The 23,053-nt window shown below is 46.1% G+C and overlaps 1 protein-coding gene across 1 annotated transcript in view; it reads left to right on the top strand.

Moving 5' to 3' along the window:
• ANAPC10 (anaphase promoting complex subunit 10) overlaps nt 1-23,053 on the top strand; it is a 143,899-nt gene that overhangs the window by 110,126 nt on the left and 10,720 nt on the right. The gene's annotated exons all lie outside the window — the stretch shown is intronic.

Here is a 23,053-nt window from a genome sequence, read left to right as displayed (position 1 = left end):
CTCGACCGCGCAATTGTCAGTTAAAGTCGCACAGCGCCGAATCGCAAAAAGTGGCCTGGACAGCAAAATCCTCCGGTGGTAAAGTGGTTAATGACCAGGACCTATTTCTCTATCGCTCATTGACAGACGTAGTCTTCTTGATTCTCAAGAGCTGGGTTATGTTGTCTCCGCAGGAGTAGGACTAGGCAGAAAGACAAAACGTTCTGGCTCCACCTTAGGGGCAGTCCCTGAGGGTATATCCTCCCTTTCTCTGCTACAGGGAATCAGTTTTTTTCTGTCTAGTCAGGAGTAAGGACCTAAGTTCCTTGCTGGGATCTTTTTGGTCCTGGCAAGACTTTTTTCTTTAAGAAAAAGACATTTTTTAGGTAGTTTTTCTCCAGTGTATTTCCTGTGAGATCTTCAAGCAAAAATGCCGGACTGGGTGACACTTGTGGTCACCCCAGCCGGCCTACGAGCGCACGCAGACCATGGCATTGCGCTTGGTCGGCCGCGACACATTCAAGTAAGTATGCGGGGCCGGGCGACGGGCTGGATGTTGAGATCCAGTGGTCACCCCGGTTTTCTGCCTACGAGCGCGTGCAGACCAGAGCTCCGCGCTGGGTCGGCCGCGACGGAGTCCCAGTGGAGGGACTGACCTTGCAAGTTAAAAGTCTCGCTTGGACGCCAGGAACCAGAGAGTCGAGGCGTCCGGAGTGGTCCACAACCCCCCACCCCGGTGGAGAGGGTATTGTGAAGAGAGGGTGCCTGTCGGTTTGGTATGGTGAGTAAACGTTCCCTTTTTTCTTTCCTCGTTATGAGGCAGTATGAATTATGGGCCCCTCCATATATGGTCAGTATATATCTGATACTAAAAAGTCCCCCTTGTAAATACAGCATGTGTTTGTGGGAAGTGGACTTGGTTTGAGAGCTAACACTCTACCCAGCAGACTGTAACATTACAGCAGACATAGGAGGTATAATCCTACCTTATTTGTAGTGTATCTCCTGTAGATCCATATATCGCCACTTAGCAGAGATGCAGGTGGATGTGCTGGGAAAACGATTTCGGCGGTCCGCCGCCATTTTGCCGTAGACCAAGTGCATGTATGTCCTCAGGTCACGCCGGCCGCCATGTTTTTGGAGTCTTATGTCTCTTCTATGGGGGCGGCCATGTTTCGTGAGCCCAGCTACCTCGTGGAGAGCTGGGAACGCCGGAAGGCGTACACAGGGGGCGGAGCCACGTCCTTCTACCCGGGAAAAAGCAACAGCTCCTTCCAGTCTGTAAAAGACAGACGCTGACTGCAGTTGGTTGGAAACTTCACTGCATCGGTTGGTGAGCCTTGGGGGTCCCTCTCTCTCTCTCTGTGGGATCGAGAAGCAGGTACTCTGAGGGGCGCTATTGCGCTAGGGGGAGACACACAAAAAAAAAAAAAAAAAAAGTTTTTTTTGTTTTTGCTGGCAAAGGTGTCCTGAATTAACATGGACCCTGCCACTCATGTATCTCCTCCGGATCCCCTCGAGGGGTCTGCAGGATCCTCCAGCACCCCACTGACAATTGAATCATTGTCAGCTATTATGGAAACTTTTGTGTCCCGGGTGGAAGTGGCTTGTCAGGGACAGGGCGCAAGAAAGCGACCCCCGCCTAACCCCTTATTATCTGAAACCTCGGATTCAGACTCTGAGCCTATTTCTGCAGTTGCAGGTACTTCATCTGGGATTGGTGTCTCGGGTCCTGTCTCTTCAGACAGCGAGGAGGATGTTTCGGCATCAGCCATAGCCCGAGAGGAAGCGTTGGTAAACGCACTCATTGTATCTGTTCAAGAAACCTTAAGATTACAGGGTATTCCATCGGAAATAGCTGAAACTGAAATCCCTTTTGGGACTAAAAAACGCATCAAAGTGGCGAAGGTTTTTCCATTGCCCAAATGTTTTGGCAATCCAATCGAAGAAGAATGGCGTCTGCCAAAACGCACTTTTACTATTTCTAAACGCATTAACAGGCGTTATCCGTTTGAGGAAACCCTCATTAAGAAATGGACAGAACCACCTGTGGTGGATTCACCAATTGCTAGATTGAATAAAGCCACGGTTATTCCTTTAGAAGACGCTCCGTCTTTTAAAGATCCAGTGGATCGCAAGATAGAAGCTATGTCTCGCACCATGTTTTCCTTGATTGGATCAGCTTTCAGACCTATAATAGCTATTGGTCTGGTTTCGCAGGCTGTAACTGAATGGACCAAGTGGTTACGCCGGGACTTAGAAGAAGTCCCTCAGGCGGTATCAGATTTGTTGGAACAAATGATACAGGGGTTACAGTTTGTGTGTGATGCGGCGTTAGACGCCACTCCATTATTGGCGCGAGCATCAGTCTCAGCAGTGGTTCTCAGGCGTACACTGTGGCTAAAAGGTTGATTAGCCGACCAAGGTTCCAAAAAAGCATTGGCTAATATCCCCTTTTCAGGAGAGCGTCTATTTGGAGCCAACTTAGATGAGATCATTAAGGATCTCACGGGTGGAAAGAGCACCCTTTTACCGCAAAATTTTAGAGGTAAAGGAACTCGTCAAAGACGAGGGCCTTCTTTTTCTGCTCACAAGAGGTTTTTTCGTCCCGTGGGTGAAAAAATTAAGTCCTCCAAAGCTCCTGCAGGAGGCGTCAGGGGTCGTTGGTCGGGCAAGCAAAAGCCCGCCCCCTCTAGACCTGAAGATAAACCGTCCAAAGCCTGAAGGTGCGCCCCCACCCATAACTGGGGTGGGGGGACGTCTTCGCCGGTTCCCGGATCCATGGCTTTCCAGAATCCCGGACAGATGGGTTTGCGAAGTCATAAGGTCAGGGTACAAGATCGAGTTTCGATCTCTCCCACCGGCGCGATTCTTCCCTTCCAATATCCGACTATCCCCGGATCGTTTAGAAGATCTGCGGAGAGCAGTCACAGATTTACTACAACAAGGAGTGGTAGTCCACGTTCCTTGGACAGAACGGTTTCAAGGGTTTTACTCAAACCTATTTACAATACCCAGGAAAGAGGGCAAGGTGCGTCCAATTCTGGACGTAAGGGCACTCAATTCTTTTGTCAACATAAGAAGATTCAGAATGGAGTCCATTCGCACAGTAGCAGCCTTCCTGCATCCAGGGGATGTCCTAGCGTCCATAGACATCAAGGACGCATATCTTCACATTCCCATTTTCGCAGGACATCAGCGGTTTCTACGCTTTTCCGTAGAAGAGAACCACTATCAGTTTGTGGCGTTACCTTTCGGTCTCACCACGGCTCCGCGGGTCTTCACGAAGGTGTTGGCCCCAATGTTGGCACTACTGCGCCAAAGAGGCATATCGATTCTTGGTTACCTAGACGATCTTCTGCTTCATGCAGAGTCTCCTCAGACCTTGCTACAAAACATAGAAATTACTATGATTTCTTTACAGGAATTCGGGTGGCTGGTGAACCAGCAAAAGTCATTTCTGGTTCCCACCCAGAGGCTCGAATATCTGGGTCTAATTCTAGACACAGTCAGGACAAGAGTTTTCCTTCCGGTAGGGAAACTCCGAAAGATTTAATCAGCAGTCCAGTTGTTACTATCCAACAACTGGTCTTCCCTTCGGACTTGCATGAGGGTTCTGGGGTTGATGGTGGCTTCGTTCGAAGCAGTCCCATTTGCCCAGTCCCATACCCGAATTCTTCAGCAAGAGATTCTTCTCAGATGGAATCGGAATCCGGAATCCCTGGACAATCAGATCCGATTGAGCAAACAGACCAGAGAGTCTCTGGTCTGGTGGCTTCGGTCTCCGATGCTCAGCCAGGGAAAGTCATTTCTGCCAATATATTGGACGACAGTGACCACGGATGCCAGTCTATCCGGATGGGGAGGAATTCTCGGTCAGTTTTCTGTCCAGGGACTTTGGTCCCCGGAAGAATCCAGGTTACCGATAAATGTATTGGAACTGAGAGCGATCAGACTTTGTCTGATTCACTGGACCGAGCAGCTCCAGGGCAGCCCGGTTCGGATCCAGTCGGACAATGCCACGGCCGTGGCTTATGTCAATCACCAGGGGGGCACCAAGAGTGTCCGAGCGGCCAAAGAAGTGGCTTGCATTCTTCGCTGGGCGGAACGATTTGTTCCAGCAATCTCTGCGGTGTTCATTCCGGGGGTGGAGAATTGGCAGGCAGATTATTTCAGCCGTCAGATTCTGGATCAGGGGGAATGGTCCCTCCATCCAGACGTTTTCCACCAGTTGTGCCTACGATGGGGCACCCCGGATGTGGAGCTGTTGGCATCTCGATTCAACAGGAAAGTTCAGAGATTCGTGGCTCGCTCCCGCGATCCTCTAGCAGAAACCGCAGACGCACTGATCGCCCCGTGGGGGCAATACCAGCTAATGTATGCCTTCCCTCCTCTCGCGTTACTGCCAAGACTTCTTCGCAGGATAGAGGAGGAAGGAATTCCAGTAATTCTGGTAGCTCCGGACTGGCCTCGTCGAGCTTGGTACGCCGACGTGGTCAGACTGGTGGCGGACGTCCCGTGGAGACTTCCTCTCAGGGAGGACCTACTGTCTCAGGGACCGATCTTCCATCCTGCTTTACGATCGCTGGCTTTAACGGCCTGGCTATTGAGACCCAGGTGCTGAAGGACAAGGGATTGTCAGCTTCAGTTATTCCTACTCTAGTTGAAGCAAGGAAAGCGACTTCCAGAAAGATTTATCATCGCACATGGAAGTCATACATTGCATGGTGTGAACCTTTGGGGTTCCGTCCTCGGTCTTATTCGATTAGTCGAATATTAGCTTTTCTGCAACAAGGGGTTGAGCAGAAACTGGCCTTGAGTACTATCAAGGGTCAGGTCTCAGCATTAGCTATCTTCTTTCAGAAGCCTTTGGCTACTCATTCCTTGGTGCGGAATTTCATCCAGGGGGTGCGACATCTGGCTCCGCCAGTACACGCGCCGTTACCCCCCTGGGATCTTAATTTAGTGTTGTCGGTTCTTCAGAAACCTCCCTTTGAAGATATTAGGGAGATTCCTCTACCTACGTTGTCCCAGAAGGTGGCCTTCTTGGTGGCTATTACTTCTGCACGCAGGGTGTCAGAACTGGCCGCATTATCTTGTCGTTCACCATATCTGGTGGTTCATAGAGATAAGGTGGTTCTTCGTCCGAATCCATCCTTCCTACCAAAAGTGGTTTCAGAATTTCATCTGAATGAAGAAATTGTGTTACCTTCCCTGTGTCCTAAGCCCAGTCATCCTCGGGAGGTTGTTTTACACTCCTTGGATGTGGTCCGGGCGATCAGGGTATACTTGAAAACGACAGACTCGTTTCGCAAGACGGATTCACTTTTTGTGATCCCAGATGGACCCAAAAAGGGGTTGCCTGCATCTGCCGCGACCATTTCCAGATGGATCAGACAGACGGTAGTACAGGCTTATTCTATTAAGGGTCGGGAGCCCCCGTTCCCTGTTAAGGCGCACTCCACTCGGGCGCTTAGTGCGTCATGGGCCTTTCGCCATCAGGCGTCAGTGGTCCAGGTGTGCAAGGCGGCTACCTGGTCGTCGGTACATACCTTTACAAAACATTATAAAGTTGATGTAATGGCATCGTCTGATGCCTCGTTTGGCCTCAAGGTTTTGCAGGCCGCAATTTGAGGAGACCAGTGGTCTACCTCGAGGGTTTTTTCCGTTGGAAATTTTTTTCTTTAGTCTCATTCTTTGTTTATAATGAGCCTTTAAAACTTCTAGTTTGGCACCGGTTGGGCCTTCTAGATTGGATTTGATTTTGTCAATCCCACCCCTCATTTGTGGCACTGCTTCTGGATGTCCCAGCTCTTGAGAATCAAGAAGACTACGTCTGTCAATGAGCGATAGAGAAAAATGGATTTTTGTAAGATCTTACCGTAAAATCCTTTTCTCTTAAGCTCATTGACAGACGTAGTACCCGCCCCTCTATCATTGAGTTGGGTTGGGTTAAATTCTCTGTTACTGCTTTAGAACAGAACTGATTCCCTGTAGCAGAGAGAGGGAGGATATACCCTCAGGGACTGCCCCTAAGGTGGAGCCAGAACGTTTTGTCTTTCTGCCTAGTCCTACTCCTGCGGAGACAACATAACCCAGCTCTTGAGAATCAAGAAGACTACGTCTGTCAATGAGCTTAAGAGAAAAGGATTTTACGGTAAGATCTTACAAAAATCCATTTTTTGCGATTCGGCACTGCGTTACTTTAACGGACAATTGCGCAGTCGTGTGACGCTGTACCCAAATAAAATTGATGTCATTTTTTTCACAAAAATAGAGCTTTCTTTTGGTGGTATTTGATCACCTGTACGATTTTTTTTTTATTTTGCGCTATAAACAAAAAGAGTGACAATTTTGAAAAAAAAAAAATCTATATTTTTTACATTCTGCTATATAACATTCCCAAAAAAAATTTAAAAATCAAAATTTTTTAACATTTTAGGCCAATTAGTTTTCTGCTACATATTTTTGGTAAAAAAAAAATCGCAATACAATAATATAAATAAGCGTATTTTGATTGGTTTGCGCAAAAGTTATCGCGTCTACAAACTACGGAAAAGATTTATGTAATTTTTTATTGTTTGTTTTTTTTTTTTTTTTACTAGTATTGGCGGCGATCTTCGATTTTTTTTTTTTTTGCAGGACTGTGACATTGCGGCGGACAGATCGGACCCCTAACTGCCATTTTTGACACTTTTGGGGGTACCAGTGACATTACTACAGTAATCAGTGCTAAAACTATGCACTGTTACTGTAATAATGACACTGGCAGGGAAGGGGTTAACCCTGTGGGTGATCAAGGGGTTAAATGTGAGCCTTGGGGAGTGATTCTAACTGTGGGGGGGGGGGGGGGTGTGGTTCGTAAAATGATCACAGAGACGTATGATCCTATATAGAAGGATCACATGAGCTCTGTGATCATTTTAAGGGAGAAGGACGGTTGGCTGTGTTAACAGCCGACCATCCCTCTCTCTGAGCGGGGAGCGATCGCAGGTGTCAGGCGGCAATCGGAGCCGCCTGACACATGCATCGGCTTCCCCGCTGACAATCGGGGGCGGGAGCGTGGTGGCAAACGACGTACCCATTTGTGGTTTTGACTGGGAGAGGCACTCTGCCGCCGTATATATATACAGTATGCGGTTGGTAAGTGGTTAAAAACTACATTCGGTTTGGACACCAATGGAGTGCTTACAGAATACATGTGGATATTCCACTTTAAAAAAAAAAAAGAAGAAAAGTGTCTTACCTGCAATATTCCTGATTTAAATAAAAAAATAAAGGCCACGTTTGCCTTTTTCAGTTCCTTATGTCAGCTATTGGATTTATGTATAAAAACTATATAGTTTCTCTTTAGAATCGATCAATAGGAGATACTCAATTTTAGAGATCACTCCCACTACTGACAGTTATGATAGGAGGAGCAGAGGTAGCCACATATAAATTTACATTTTTTAAAATGAATGTGTAACATACGTGGGAATCTCATAACCCCCCCCCCCCCCCACAGAAGGCATTATTGTTTTACTAAAATTCTATTTTGATTGTGCTACTGTTGCTTAAAGTCTACTAATCTAATTTTTTTGTTGTCCTGGATCGGATAGTCAACTGTAAGATCGTTCCACATTTTATTGATGATTACAAGTCTGTTTCTCTTGATGTTTTGCAAAGTGGTAACTTAGACTGCTATAGTAGAATTCAAATAAATTACCCATATAGTTCAAACACAACACCAAAAATCTCAAGCAAGTTCTTGTTCACAGCCAAGCTCAGGGGCTTTATGCCAATGGATATTTTATTTAACCATAAACGATAATTCAGGTTCTGTTGCTTGACACTGTACACATAGGCAACTACTTTTTACCATGAGGATATCTTCAAAGTGTCTGCATACACAGACATTTCGTACTGTATATCGTTGTGTGTGGCACAGGCAGGGTAGCCAAGAGGGCAGCTCCCTTAATTACTTCCAATGTTGACATCAGTGATGCCCTATGAATCAGCTGCTGCAAACCACTGAGAAGTCCTCTCATGGTAAGATTGCTTACCATACTCTGAAGAGGTGTATGGTTTGCCCAATATATATATATATATATATATATACATATATATATACATATATATATATATATACGCTTGAATCCAGTTGTGTATTAATAATTAAAGAAATTAATTTTAAATATTAAGGGAGTGTGAAATCTATCTTCATATTAGTATTATTATTAGACTAATAGTCTGCCATCTAAGGAATGAAAGGCCAGTGATATGAGCCAATCGCAGCCATTTTTTCCTTTCCTTGAAAAAAATATATATTATATCAAACTGCGCTAACCAAAATAAAACAAAAAAGCTGCTAGCACATCAACTGACATAAGTTGTGAATAAATAGGATAAAAAAGTGCAGCGCTAAACCAAGCGGATAAATATGTTACCATACTGTATATAAATAAAACATTCATAGGGTGATCAGATGTTTATCACCTATAAACAAACGTGACTAATAGTAATCAAATGTGTTGCCACATGTGAATGCAATAAAAAAAAGTCATGAAATAAGTCCCAAGTGAAAACAAGGAAATACGTGAATTAGGGATGAACGATAGTCAATGTGATACCGACTATCGTGCTATGGGCGTGGGCGATAGTCACATCGCCGAAGATACGATAGTAAGGCATAGGCATTAGGGCATGGAGAAGTCGGGACTCGGGAGGACTCACAGGGGTTGTAGCAGAACACAGCCCGACATCCGTCCCACACGTTCAGTCTGCCTGCCTGCAACTAGCCTAGTTCTCCAGCTGATGGTAATATGATCCTAGAGTGAGGAGCTCAGCTCCTCCCTGTAACCAATCAGCGGCTCCCAGCACACTGACACTGAAGAATTGGAAACAAGCTTGTATTGTAACAGTTCAGAGTGAAGAGTCGAGTCAGTTTACTGAGTAGTTCAGTACACCGTCGAACGTGTGGGACTGGACGGATGTCATGTCAGGCTGTGTTCTTCTACCTCCTGCCACCACTGTGAGTCCCGACTGTGCTTAATCCACACTGACTGTCACTGTCAATCCCTACAATAACATTAACCCTGGCCTGCCCTGGCTGTATGGTGCAATCTGCAATTACAATCAGAAGAAGGCTGCGCTGCTGCAATACTTCCATGATTTCCTCTCAATATCGCAATATGTATCGTTGGAAAAAAAATATTGCAATGTACTTTTTCCCAATATCGTGCAGCCCTAACGTGAATCCAAATTCATAGGTGACGGTGAACCGTGATAAGAATCCCCACACCAAAGATCAATAAATGCGCTCACCGGAGGGTATGGACCCAAAATACCCTATAGTATATGGGCCATACAAGCTGGTATTACTGTAGGCTCCCAAAAAGGGACTGGAAAACCGGATGTTCAGGAAGGTACCCAGAGTGTTACAGTCACATATCAGATAGATGAATACTTTACAGTTTTCAGTGCACTTGACAAAGTTTTACATGCTGGAACAGTAGAATAGAACATGTATGCGATTTATTTTCTTGAAGTTCTATTTTTAATGCTATTGTTTTTTAACTCTGTCAAAAGTTTCCTTTTATTTTCCAATAAACACAAAGTGAATGTTATATGGAATCCAATTGGCTCCTGTAGGCAACCCACATCCTCTGCCTCTTGTACATGTGCAGGAGATGGGGGTGTTTTAAAAGTTAAAGCTTAAAAGAATATTTTTTAGTCTTAATGTATGTTCATCCTTCGTCTCTACTTTAGTTATACTTTTTTTTTTTTTCATGGAGAGCATGTTTACTCCTGCCACCAAGCTTGTTCAGTCCATCCTGCAGCTCTTTCTTCGCTTTACCTTTCTCTGGCTTGTTCAAGTGAAAATCAAAGCTTGTGATCTAGCGTTAGAAGCTGCCAAAGATGCAGAAGTCATCTCCTTACATGGTGGTCTTAATGTCTCATAACTGTTTTGCTGCTATAAAAGCGCTTTTTTCCTACAATTGACTCTTTCACTAGAATCAATTCTGCTTGTTTTTGTTTGGGTTTTTCCTTAAAGCGTCTCTTGTAGGGGCTATCCTTTTAATTTGCTTGGAACTGTGGAAGTTTCTTTTGGACCAAGCATCATCTCCCTTTTTGGAACTAGTGCCTCACTTCTACAAGTTTGTCTTCTTCCTACATAAAAAAGAAATGGCAAAAGGCCAGATTGTAACACTTTACGTGTTGACAGGTACAGTGCTGTGGCTCAGCCATCATATCTGTTAAAGGACAAGTGACTATAGATTTGAGAGCAAGTCTTTTTTTTTTTTTTTTTTTTACTTTATGACATTTATTATTGAGGACCTTCCAGACAGGAAAATATGCATGCAGATCTTCTGGCAAATTGCTTCATGTTTCCTTAGCATTTTTTTCTTCTGTGATGTATCCACATGAAGACACTTTTTGATCAGCCAAGTCTTTCATGCCCTATTACACTTTTGCCTTCTGTTTAGATTTTATTTTTGTATTTAACAAGAGGTGTCTAACCGAAAGCATGGTGTCCTTGTTTTACCAAGTTCTGTACAAGTAAATAAAGAAATGTTCTTTGCAACAAAAGCAGCTCTTACTTTCTGCCAGTTTACAGCCTCCTTACAAATGTAATCCCTAGCAAAAATAACACGATTCAATAAAATAGAAGTATTTAATTTATTTTTATTTTTTTAATTTAGCAGCCACTGTGACATTAATACATTGGCAATCATTTATATAACTGCTTTCTTGAGTTAAATGTTTACCACTTTGATGTAAGTGCACATTTTGTGTTTTACAAGATCATAGTCTTTTTTTAACTGTCTTGCACATTTTTAGGTTACTTAGACAGGTGTTTTGTCATTTTAGGAACTGGTTTCTTTTTAACCACTCATTGATTGATTCATTATAAATGTATTTATGATCACTTTTGGTTAACCGCTTCTGCTTTAGAGTAATTTTTTTCATTTTTTGCACACATGTAAAAATCTTCAGTTTTTTTTAGGCCATAACATTATTGAAAACTCCCAAAACATGATCTATTTTCTAAAATCAGATACCTTGTAGAATAAAAAAATTGTTTTTGCAATTTTTAAGTTTGTATTTAGCAAACGCATATTTTCAGGAAAAATATAAAAAAATGAATTTTAATGCACACAATCACAATATAATACCAGATTTTCCAAAAAAAATATAAAAGACCGGGTGTTGTGGAGTAAATAGACACCAAACATTCCAAGTCTTAAAATTGTATGTGCCAGTGATCGTACGAAAAACAATGGTACCCATAGATTACACTTTTTAAAAGCCTTTACTGCTCATCAGTTTAGAGTTAACCATGGGCTATGGTGCTAAAAGCATTGCTTTCACTCTGACATTCAAGGCGATACCCCCGTATGTGTGGTACAATTGCGCATGTTTGCATTTGTGGGTTTGTGCAAGACAACAGGGGTTGCGTTTAATTTTTGTGAGGTTTTTAATACATTTTTTTTGTTATTTAACTTTTTTGCTATCAGAAGGGGTTAACAAACCCCGTGTGATAGCATTGAGCAAGTGACAGGTACTGTTTATGAGGACACTGGGGGTGTAATAGACCACAGGGTCTCCCTTGCTGTCCAAATCATCTATCCGAACACAGATCTGTTTGGTTTCATGCTTCCATTGTTGAATCAGCCAAATAATGATGTCTCTGAAAAGGGACAAAATAATCGTTGCTTCTGTATTCATTCACTGCAAAGGAGATCAAGGAATGGATGTTCCTCTGTCTCCTCTGCTTGGCCTCCTAAAGTCTCTGAATGTGGTCCCGGGCTCCTGGTAAGAGCTGTATTTAATGTCAGTGCAACAGTGTTTTTGCTGGAACAAAACACACAAAAAACAAAAAACACAAATCTGTAGTATCAACATGATTGTTAGGAGCCGGAGAGTTTATTTTGCAGGTCTCTTTAGTGGCGGGGCATTGTAATGGCATACAAATAGAAAACTACATTTTTAAATGGTGTTTTTTTTTTTTTTTTTTTACTATTTTGCAACGGTTTTCCTTTCATAAGAACACAAAACCAGGAGATATCTATTAACATCAGTCACTAAATAAAAATCCAATCCATCCTGAAAAAAAAAAAAAAAAAAACAAGGTATAATACGTGGATGGATACACAAAGTAGTTAGGATGATTTCTACAGTTATATTAACACATGTCAAAGTTGCAAAACTGGTCTTTGGCGTTAAGGTTTTTTTTTACCTTGGCCATAAAGGGGTTAAAAAACATTGTAAAAACCAAAGGAAATAAATTGTTGAAGAAGCTCGTTTTCAAGCGTATTGATCTTAAAGTGATGATAAACCTTCAGAGTATGTAGATTCTATATCTTTTAATCCTTGCCCATGTTCCAGTTAGGGTTCATGCACACACTGCAAAATTGCAGTTCTTTTGGCAGAAACAAATGCTCATATAGAACATTTTTGTACAGGTGTTTTAAGGCATTTAGCTTTTTTTTCTTCCAGAAAACTGCTCTTAAAAACACAAGATCGAAGGGTTCATTTTTTCCGCCCTCTAAACACTGAGCTTAAAATATGCCTCTAAACAACCTAATGTGCATGGATAACATTAGCTGCTTCTAAGCCGCAAAAAGGTACAAAATGAGGTTGAAGGATTGTAAGAGGTGCATGAAAGTCAGCCAGCCCCCAGTTTGATGTACTCACCTTCCAGTCTGTCACCAACCAAATAAGACCTGTCTCTTGGTACAAAGAACAGGGGTTTAGTTGACACACATTTGCAAACGCATGTGAAAGCTGCAGAGCCACGTCACGGCACCCTGTTTAAATCTGCAGTCCTACACTCTTAATTTAGTGTCCTCACACTGGAGGCACATGGCCGCTAATGGGTGGATGGGGAACAGGTGAGAGGGAGACAGCCCAACCTCCCCTAACCCATCCCCATGCACGACTGGCTATTGTCTCAAAAAGTTCAAATAATTAGGTTAAAATATAACCATGGTGCAAACTGGAGAAGACCAGCTGAAAAGCATTACACCTCCATCCCCTTGGTGGATGCAGTATATGGATAGGAAGGGATTTTATATATGGGGCATGGCCTGTAAAGCACACTGCCTTTGAAATCCCTTATTTCCTTTGGGACTTTATATGAGACAAGCAGGTCATGCTATTGGTCTCCATCCCTGTATACGGAAAACACTAGGGTCAAATCAAAAACTGCATCCACCAAAAACGCACGAAAATCGCACGGTGGGACTTTAGATGAGGCACCAAGCTGTAAGCAAGGCGTCTCCATCCCTGGTTGCTTTAAACATAATGGACTAGGTGGGACTTTAGATGAGACCCAAGCTGGTGTTGCCCGGCGTCTCCATCCCTATAACAAAACACAAAATGAGGTTGAAGGATTGTAAGAGGTGCATGAAAGTCAGCCAGCCCCCAGTTTGATGTACTCACCTTCCAGTCTGTCACCAACCAAATAAGACCTGTCTCTTGGTACAAAGAACAGGGGTTTAGTTGACACACATTTGCAAACGCATGTGAAAGCTGCAGAGCCACGTCACGGCACCCTGTTTAAATCTGCAGTCCTACACTCTTAATTTAGTGTCCTCACACTGGAGGCACATGGCCGCTAATGGGTGGATGGGGAACAGGTGAGAGGGAGACAGCCCAACCTCCCCCAACCCATCCCCATGCACGACTGGCTATTGTCTCAAAAAGTTCAAATAATTAGGTTAAAATATAACCATGGTGCAAACTGGAGAAGACCAGCTGAAAAGCATTACACCTCCATCCCCTTGGTGGATGCAGTATATGGATAGGAAGGGATTTTATATATGGGGCATGGCCTGTAAAGCACACTGCCTTTGAAATCCCTTATTTCCTTTGGGACTTTATATGAGACAAGCAGGTCATGCTATTGGTCTCCATCCCTGTATACGGAAAACACTAGGGTCAAATCAAAAGCCGCAAAAAGGTAAACTCCTCTAGAAGCAGTGTTTTCTCTTACGTCCTCCGACAGTCGCCGCCTCTTCATATTCGTCACATATGGGTATTAGACTTTGCTCCGAAGGAGTAGCTAGGCAACAGAATATGTTAACAATAAAGCTTTAACATATCCCACCCTCAAGGGGTGGTCCCCTCAGTCAATACCCTCCTACTTCCTGCAACCATATCTCAGTTTTAATGTCTAGCTTGTCAGGAGTGGCTGGCTCTCTCTGTGCTGGGACTTTCTGTCCCAGACTCTTTCTTCTTTTTAATATTTTGTTTGAGTTTTCTCTCTATCTTTACTTAGCTGTTATTTTTGTCAGCATTAGTTAGTTCTTCGGACGAAGAGGATCATGCGGACTGGGTCTCGGGCTGATCCCCCTGGTCGCAGGTCGTGGGTCAGTGGCTTCCCAGTCTGCCATCGAGCGTTCAGCCAGGTAACGCTCCTGGCACAGTGAACGACCCATCCCTGTTCGGTGCAGGGATGATTGGTGAGGTGGCTACCTCACCGGACGCTGTGCGGTTTCTTAACCTCCATTGTGTGCGTCTTGAATTGCGACTCTCCCTGCCTCATGTGCAGCGGCTTGTTCGCCTGTGCGGGTTCCCCACGCCATGTGAGGTAAGTGTATTTATGTGGGGACCTGTCTGTCTGGGGGGGTCTCAGTCTGGGACTGTGTAACCTGCCTTTAATCACACTGCTTGTCTCCCTATCTCTCGGCTGCATGCTGTGGGCTGCAAGGGGGGGGGGGGAGCTGTATGACACTGTGTGTGTCAGGCTGGGCAGTGTGAGAAGCTGTGGGGCATGTTTTTTCTTGGCATGTTTGGGCATATACAGCGATCGCTGCGGCGATCTAACATGTATCCATATATTGGGATGTAATGTGTGTGTTTTTATGCACTGTGGAGCGGCGTTTTCGGCGCCAAACGACGCCATTTTACCGGCGCCCGCTCCGGCCGCATGGTTTACATGCACGGCGGCCATTTTCTTGTAGCCTCCATAGGCTTACATAGAGCGCCCTGGCAGCATCACTTCCTCTTTCCAGGAACACCGATCGAGGCAGCAGCAGCAGCGGGGTCTCCTCAGGTTTTATCCTTCTGTTCTTGCTATCCATTGCCTGTATTCAGTTTGTATATTCCCTGTGGGGGTCTCATTGTGCCTGAGTGTGGTGCGGTGGGCTGCGCTTGCCGCGCTTGCTAAAAGGGGGCAGTTAACCCTTGGTTGTCTGGCATTACAGGGGCAATGGATTCTCAGGAGGGCAAGTTTCCTACAGTATTGGTGGAAAGCCAGGGGACCGCTGTTTCCCCCCCAGGGGGGGATTTAGCCATTATTGTGGCTGGCCTTGCTGCCCAGGTGCAAATGCTGGTGGCTGCTCAATCTACTAAACGGCCCAGAGTTGCTCTGTCCTCTGATTCTGAGGGTGAAGGTGATGGGGCTGTTCTGGCAGGGACCTCCTTATCGGGGTCCCGCTCCTCTCTTGATCTAGTGGGGTCTGAGGTAGAGGCTGAAGTTGAGGGGGTTGATAATTCTCCCCCTGGCTCGCCTGAAGAGCTTGCAATCATGGATGAGTTGATTGCTTCCATTAAGCAGACGCTACGTTTGCAGGACGAAGTGTGTCCCCCCGCTGCCTTGGCGGCTTATGGGACGCAGAGGAAACGCAGGACGCCGCAGGTTTTTCCCTGCAATGCTGATTTTCAGCGCGCTGTTAAGGATAAATGGCGCGATCTGCGCAAGCCTTTTGCGGTACCAAGTAAATTCAAGCTGCGTTATCCTTTCTCGCCTGCCACTGATGAACGGTGGTGTGTGCCTCCGCCAGTGGATCATGCAATTGCGGTTTTGAACAAAGCCACTGCGATTCCTGCAGAGGGTTCCCCTGTTTTCCGTGATGCCACGGATAGGAGACTGGAGTCTCTTGCCCGTCATACTTATTCTGTTACGGGTTCTATGCTTAAGGCTCTGTTTGCTTCTCTCATGGCGGCCCAGGCGATCGCAAGTTGGACGCAGATGCTTAGGCGCGTCCTAGTGGCCGATTCGGCCTCGGCGGCGACCCTGGATATGGTGGATCAGATCCACCAGGGTGTCATGTATCTGTGTGATGCGGACCTGGACCTGATTCCGTTGGCTGCACGTGTGCACAGCGTGGCGGTGTTGTCTCGCCGCCTGGTTTGGTTGAAATGTTGGTCGGTGGACCAATCTTCACGTAAGACCTTAGCCAATCTGCCTTATGATGGGTCTCGCCTTTTTTGGGGAGTCCCTGGATGTGTTGATTAAGGGGATCACCGGGGGTAAGAGCACTCTCTTGCCCCATTTCCCCAAGGCTAAGGGGGCTTCTGGGAAGAAGCATGCTAATTTTCGGCCCCCTCAGGGGTCCTTTCGTGCCTTTCGGCCGCACTACAAGGGCAAACCGTTCAAAGGCCAAGGCTCTCAGAAGAAGCCCTGGTCTGGGAAACAGAAGTCCGGCCAATCCGGACCTGCAGCCCATAACAGTTCGGCCTGAAGGGGCGCCCTCACCCAGTTTTGGGGTGGGGGGACGCTTGCTCGGTTTTCTTCAGCCCTGGTTGGCCCGTGTGCGGGACAGATGGGTTCTGGAAATCGTTTGATCTGGTTACAAGATCGAGTTTCTCTCTCGGCCGGAGAGCAGATTTTTTCCCTCAAATCTTCAACTGTCTCCAGAGCGCCTGCGGGATCTGCACCTGGCGGTGCGGGACCTGAGGGCTCAGGGAGTGGTGGTTCCGGTGCCTCATCGGGACAGATTTCGGGGGTTTTATTCCAATCTGTTCACCGTGCCCAGGAAGGAGGGCAAGGTTCGTCCGATTCTGGACTTGAAGGCTCTGAACCGCTCTGTGCGGGTTCGCAAGTTCCGCATGGAATCCGTGCGCTCGGTGGTGGCTGCCCTCGTTCCGGGGGAATTCATGGCCTCCATCGATTTGAAGGATGCGTACCTTCACATCCCCATATTCGAGGGTCATCAGAGATACCTTCGATTTGCCATTGCGGAGGATCACTACCAGTTCGTGGCGTTGCCCTTTGGTCTCGCCTCGGCTCCGCGGGTCTTCACCAAGGTGCTTGCACCGGTTCTGGCATTATTGAGGGCCCAGGGCATTTCTGTCCTGGGGTATCTGGACGACATTCTGGTTCGGTCTGCGACCAGACAGGGTCTGGAGGAGGACCTGTCTGTCACAATGCAAACTCTGCAGGAGTTTGGTTGGACGATAAATGTTCCAAAGTCGACACTGAGTCCGTCGGTTCGTCTCCCCTATCTGGGAATGATACTGGACTCGGTGCAGGCGAAGGTCTTCCTGCCGGAAGACAAACTCAGGACTCTTCAGGAGGAAGTCAGGTCCCTCAGGGACGTTCCACACTCGTCTCTGCGGACGTGTATGAGATGTCTGGGATTGATGGTCTCGGCCTTCGAGGCGATTCCTTTCGCGCGGTTTCACACGCGGGGTCTCCAAGCGGAGATCCTGTCCAGGTGGGACGGGCGACCTCAATCTCTGGATCTTCAGATCTTGTTGAGTCATCGCACCAGGGAAAACCTTCTGTGGTGGCTCCAGTCCCCGTTGGTGTCCGGGGGCAAGTCGTTTCGTCCGATCTCGTGGACGGTAATCACCACGGATGCCAGCCTGTCGGGCTGGGGTGGTGTTCTGGGCGTTCTGTCCGCCCAGGGGACCTGGTCGGAGGGGGAGTCTTCCCTCCCGATCAACATTCTGGAATTGCGTGCGATAAGGCTCTGTCTTCATCGCTGGACGGACCGGCTGCAGGGCTGCCCGGTTCGGGTGCAGACGGACAATGCCACGGCGGTGGCCTACATCAACCACCAAGGGGGCACCAGGAGTGCCCGAGCGGCTCGAGAAGTGGCCGACATTCTATCTTGGGCCGAGACTCATGTCCCGGCGATAACGGCGGTTCACATTCCGGGAGTGGAGAACTGGCAGGCGGACTATCTGAGTCGCCAGACCCTGGATCAGGGGGAATGGTCTCTCCACCCGGCTGTCTTCCAGATGTTGTGCGCGAAGTGGGGTCTTCCAGATGTGGACCTGTTCGCGTCTCGCCTCAACTACAAGGTGAAGAGGTTCGTGGCACGGACGCGCGGCCCTCGGGCAGACGCGTCGGACGCGTTAGTGGCCCCGTGGCATCAGTACAGGCTGATGTACGCGTTTCCACCGATTCAGTTGCTGTCCAGGTTCCTTCGCAGGTTACACTCGGAACGCAGCACAGTGATTCTTGTGGCACCGGACTGGCCTCGCCGGTCCTGGTACGCAGACCTCGTGAATCTGGCGGTCGACGCCCCTTGGCGTCTGCCTCTTCGAGACGATCTACTGTCTCAAGGACCGATTTACCATCCTGCTTTACAGTCGCTGGCTTTGACGGCCTGGCTGTTGAGACCGAGGTCCTGAAGGAGAAGGGTCTCTCTCCAGAGGTCGTTCATACTTTGATCAACGCGAGGAAGTCTTCCTCGGGGAAGGTTTATTACCGTACTTGGAAGGCCTATTTTGCCTGGTGTGAGTCCAGGGGGTTTTCACCCCGCACGTACTCGGTTTCCCGTGTGCTGTCTTTCCTTCAGACGGGTGTCGATCAGCGTTTGGCGCTGGCTACGATAAAGGGTCAGGTGTCTGCGCTGGCCGTTCTGTTTCAACGTCCCGTGGCTTCCAACTCCTTGGTTGGCACCTTTATTCAGGGTGTGCGGCATCTGGTTCCTCCTAGGAGGGATCCTTTGCCCCCTTGGGACTTGAATCTCGTTCTATCTGTGTTACAACGTGCTCCTTTTGAACAGATCAGGGAGATCTCGTTGTCTATGTTGTCCAAAAAGGTCGCCTTTTTGGTGGCGATCACTTCGGCTCACAGAGTGTCGGAACTGGCGGCTTTGTCCTGCAAGTCTCCGTACCTGGTTGTTCATTTGGATAAGGTGGTCTTGCGACCTAATCCTTCTTTTCTGCCGAAACGAGTTTCGGAATTCCATCTTAACGAGGATATTGTTTTGCCTTCGTTGTGCACGAAGCCTAAACATCCAAAGGAGATGAGATTGCACTCTCTGGATGTTGTTCGGGCGATAAGGGTTTACCTTAAATCGACTGAGTCTTTTCGTAAGACGGACTCCTTGTTTGTTCTTCCAGAGGGTCCTCGGAAGGGCATGGCGGCTTCGGCCTCTACCATCGCCAAATGGATCAGGCAGACCATTGAACAGGCCTATGCCTTGCAGGGGAAGGTTCCCCCTGTGCCTGTGAAGGCGCACTCTACTAGATCTCTGAGTACGTCTTGGGCCTGCCGTCATGGGGCTTCTGTAGCCCAGGTGTGTAAGGCGGCGACTTGGTCGACCGTGCACACTTTCACAAAATTCTACAAAGTAGATGTTCAGGCATCGGCGGATGCTTCCTTTGGCCGCAAGGTTCTTAGTGCGGCTGTTCCCTAGGGTCCCTTGTTGGGGACTCCTGGCTGTTGGGATAGTTTTTTGTATCCCCTGGGTTTTTTGTCTTTTCCTGGGTTGTTGCTCCTGTTGAGCACTTATTTTTGCTGTTGCCCAGCTGGTTTCCTTCCTTTGGTAAGGTTCCTTTCTTTGATGTGGAGACTGCGTTGCCTTTCGGCGCGGATGCGTTTCCCACCCCTCATGTTTGCACTGCTTTGGGACGTCCCCATATGTGACGAATATGAAGAGGCGGCGACTGTCGGAGGACGTAAGAGAAAACTGAATTTTTGTAAAATCTTACCTGTAAAATTCCTTTCTCTGAGTCCTCCGACAGTCGCCGCCCCCGCCCCTCTTTTGGGGTTTGAATGTATACTCTACTGCTATTCCACTAAAACTGAGATATGGTTGCAGGAAGTAGGAGGGTATTGACTGAGGGGACCACCCCTTGAGGGTGGGATATGTTAAAGCTTTATTGTTAACATATTCTGTTGCCTAGCTACTCCTTCGGAGCAAAGTCTAATACCCATATGTGACGAATATGAAGAGGCGGCGACTGTCGGAGGACTCAGAGAAAGGAATTTTACAGGTAAGATTTTACAAAAATTCCGTTTTTTTTTTTTTAAATTAGAAACAAAGTTTATTGAAGAAAACAGAAAATTACAGACTTACAGAAAACATGCATTTTGTACAGAAGAAGGTACATCCAAATACCATGAGCATCACACATCCGCAAGAACAGAACAGTAAGCCAAACAAGCACATCATCAAGACATCCTGTATACCCCCCTCCGCAGTGCCCACCTACCAATAGCAGAAACATTACATTACTGTAGTAATCGATCAAGAATTAAGTCAGCAGGAGCCAAACCCAGTAGTGCCAGCCAACCACCCCAAATTCTGTCATATCTAAGCGGTACCCCTCTATGTTGGTATATCATACGTTCACATCTTAGAGTGACACCCATGGCATGTACCCACATCTCTAGCGTGGGAGGGGACGGAGAGCTCCAATGTTGCAAAATACGTTTTCGGGCCTGAAACAGAGCCCTGACAATCTAACATTGACGTCTGACGTATATATTCCTCTACCTAACCAAGGAGGCAAGGTTTCGGGTCCACCGGTACAGACAGGAGGTAAGCAGTATTAATAGTCCAGACCACTGCCGTCCAGTACCTATGAAGCTTAGGGCAACGCCACAAGAGGTGAATGAGATCCCCACAGTCCCGGGTACACAATGAGTTCACCCTTAAGCCCATCCTATGCAGTCGGAGTGGGGTGCGATGAGAACCAGTGTCTTTATTTTTAAGCCAATGTGCATCGACCCTTAAAGCTGGTGACTTGACTGCTGCCCCAGGTTTCCTGTTTCAGGGTGGCTTCTTTCTCTCCAATGGAGTCATGCAGGGACTGGAGTTATGCCTCTCTACTCTGCATCAATAGAAGCACACAGCTCCCTAGCCTAGGGTGAAAAGGCACACCCCTTCCTTTCCTCCCTTTTCCAAGCAAACAAACTGACTAGAGACTTCACACTTTCTTGTGAAGACCGGAAGTTCAGGGAAGTAAGATTGAGGGAATAGGAGCCAGTAGCATTGAAAGTTGTAAACTGCAAGCGATGGGTGATAATTATAACAAATTGTTTACTAGGGGATATTTATTTTGTTCTCTATGTGTTACCCAGTGAAGTGACTAGCCTTAGATGATACACAGAAATGAAATAAATCCTGCTGCATAAGTTGTACCTATTTATCTGTAGTTTTCTCTTCAAAGTCCTGAATTTATACAACTTGTCTGAGCTTTCAGCAAGCAGATGGGGAGCTGAAGTTACACTCTGCAGAGCCCAGTGAGTAGAGCTGACTGGAAGGAAGGGATACAGGAACAGAGCTGATGCTGTCAGTTACAAGCTGTATGCTGGAGCTCCCTCCGCTGTCACCTCTTGTGTCAGAAAAACTTGTCAGAAGTCACTCATGCAGATAGCAGAGGAACGAGGCAGCAGATAGAAAAGACAGTGCTCTGGATTGAGACAAGCACACACTATAGAGCAAGGATCACTAAATGGCGGACCGCGTTCCAGACCCAGAGTGATGGTCTGGACTGCGGCACAGCTTTTTTTCTCATATGCATAATGGTTTGTAGAATATTAACATGGTTTCATTACTGATCTGTTTTTGACTTCTCTGTGTTTATGGTTAAGCAATCCAGTCTCTATTAGTATAGAATGGATGTGCAATCCTAAGAACTTACCTAGGGGGCTGTCCTATGAAGTTCTTCATTCAATCCCATTTCCTAACCACCCATGCAGCCTGGTCTTTTCTGAATAATACGTTTCCCCCTTTATTGCTATTATGGAATCTTCTAATACCCTAATATACATAACTGCAAGGGGGGCAATATTTTATGGATAACTGCAGTAGTATTTAAAGCAATGGTTTCTAGAAAATATATCTGTAGGCACCAGATGCTGTAACACCCTACTTCTAAAGTATTGGATTGAAAACCTTGTTATAGTGAATTTTTTTTTCTACTTTAACATTTTAGGTATGTGTTTTGCTCTTTAGTGTCGGCTTATTTTTTTTTAACCTTGTATTCTTTCTGTTAAATACTAATGCCACTTTTTTTAAGGTAAATAAAAATTCATAAAACTATCCAGGTTCCCTTTGCTAGTCATTTCCTGGACTCTGAAGAGGTAAAATATTTACATCCCTGCTGTAAAGCAAAATCAAACACCCTGCAGTCTGAAATCCTAGATGGCAAAGCTCATAGACAGGATTATTTTTAGTTTTCTTTTTAGAATGTTTAATAAATCTTGGGCTTGCTGCTTGTATTGTTTACTCGTAGAGCTGCCATATTCCCTGGCATGCAATGATGGGATAAAATGCACATCTTGTTCACAGTGCACGAACCTCACTTTTTATTTTATCTGCAAGCAATTACAGTAGGTATATATATCCATTTTTTTTAATAGAATGTGGAAGGGTTAGAACATCTGGTAGGTTTGTATTGCTGTCTTTATCCCCACTGGAGTGATTTTGACCCTGGTGACCGTTGTCTCCTGCACATAGAGTGATAGTAAATCCAGAATGTTGAAACAGAAAGCAGGGGGAAATCTTACATTGGAGACACCTGTACTGTTGACAGCTGTGTAAAAGGGAATATCCCATTGTTTTGGAATATCACCTCTTACTTTATGCAGTCTTGGACAGGAAATCTCCCCAACTGGGCACAGACCGAAAAAAAAATAAGCTCTAAAGTACAATTCCAGGATATCACTACCTAATCTTAAAATGGCTCCCACCCCATTCTAACTCTAGAAGAAAAATGTATATTCTTATTATCAACCTGCTCCGGTCCAGTTACAAGACTCTCCCATCCCCCCCCCCCCTTGGTGTCAGCACGGAAGGGCTACAGGGAGAGAGAGAGCTCTGACCAAGGTCTTGAATACATAACCACTTAAGGACTAGAAGGTTTTACCCCCTTAATGACCAGGCCATTTTTTGCAATTTGGCACTGCGTGATTTTAACTGGTGATTGCACAGTTATGCGACACTGTACCCAAATTAAATTTATGTCCTTTTTTTCCCACAATTTGAGCTTTCTTTTGGTGGTATTTGATCACCTCTGCCATTTTTTTTTTTTTGCGATATAAAAGAAAAAAGTCTGAACATTTTGAGAAAAAATTACATTTCCTACTTTTTCTTATAAAAAATAAACTCAATTT

The sequence above is a fragment of the Pelophylax lessonae genome, assembly GCF_965119305.1.
Source record: "Pelophylax lessonae genome assembly, chromosome: 1".
Taxonomy (NCBI): domain Eukaryota; kingdom Metazoa; phylum Chordata; class Amphibia; order Anura; family Ranidae; genus Pelophylax; species Pelophylax lessonae.
This window is presented reverse-complemented; position numbering and strand designations above follow the sequence as displayed.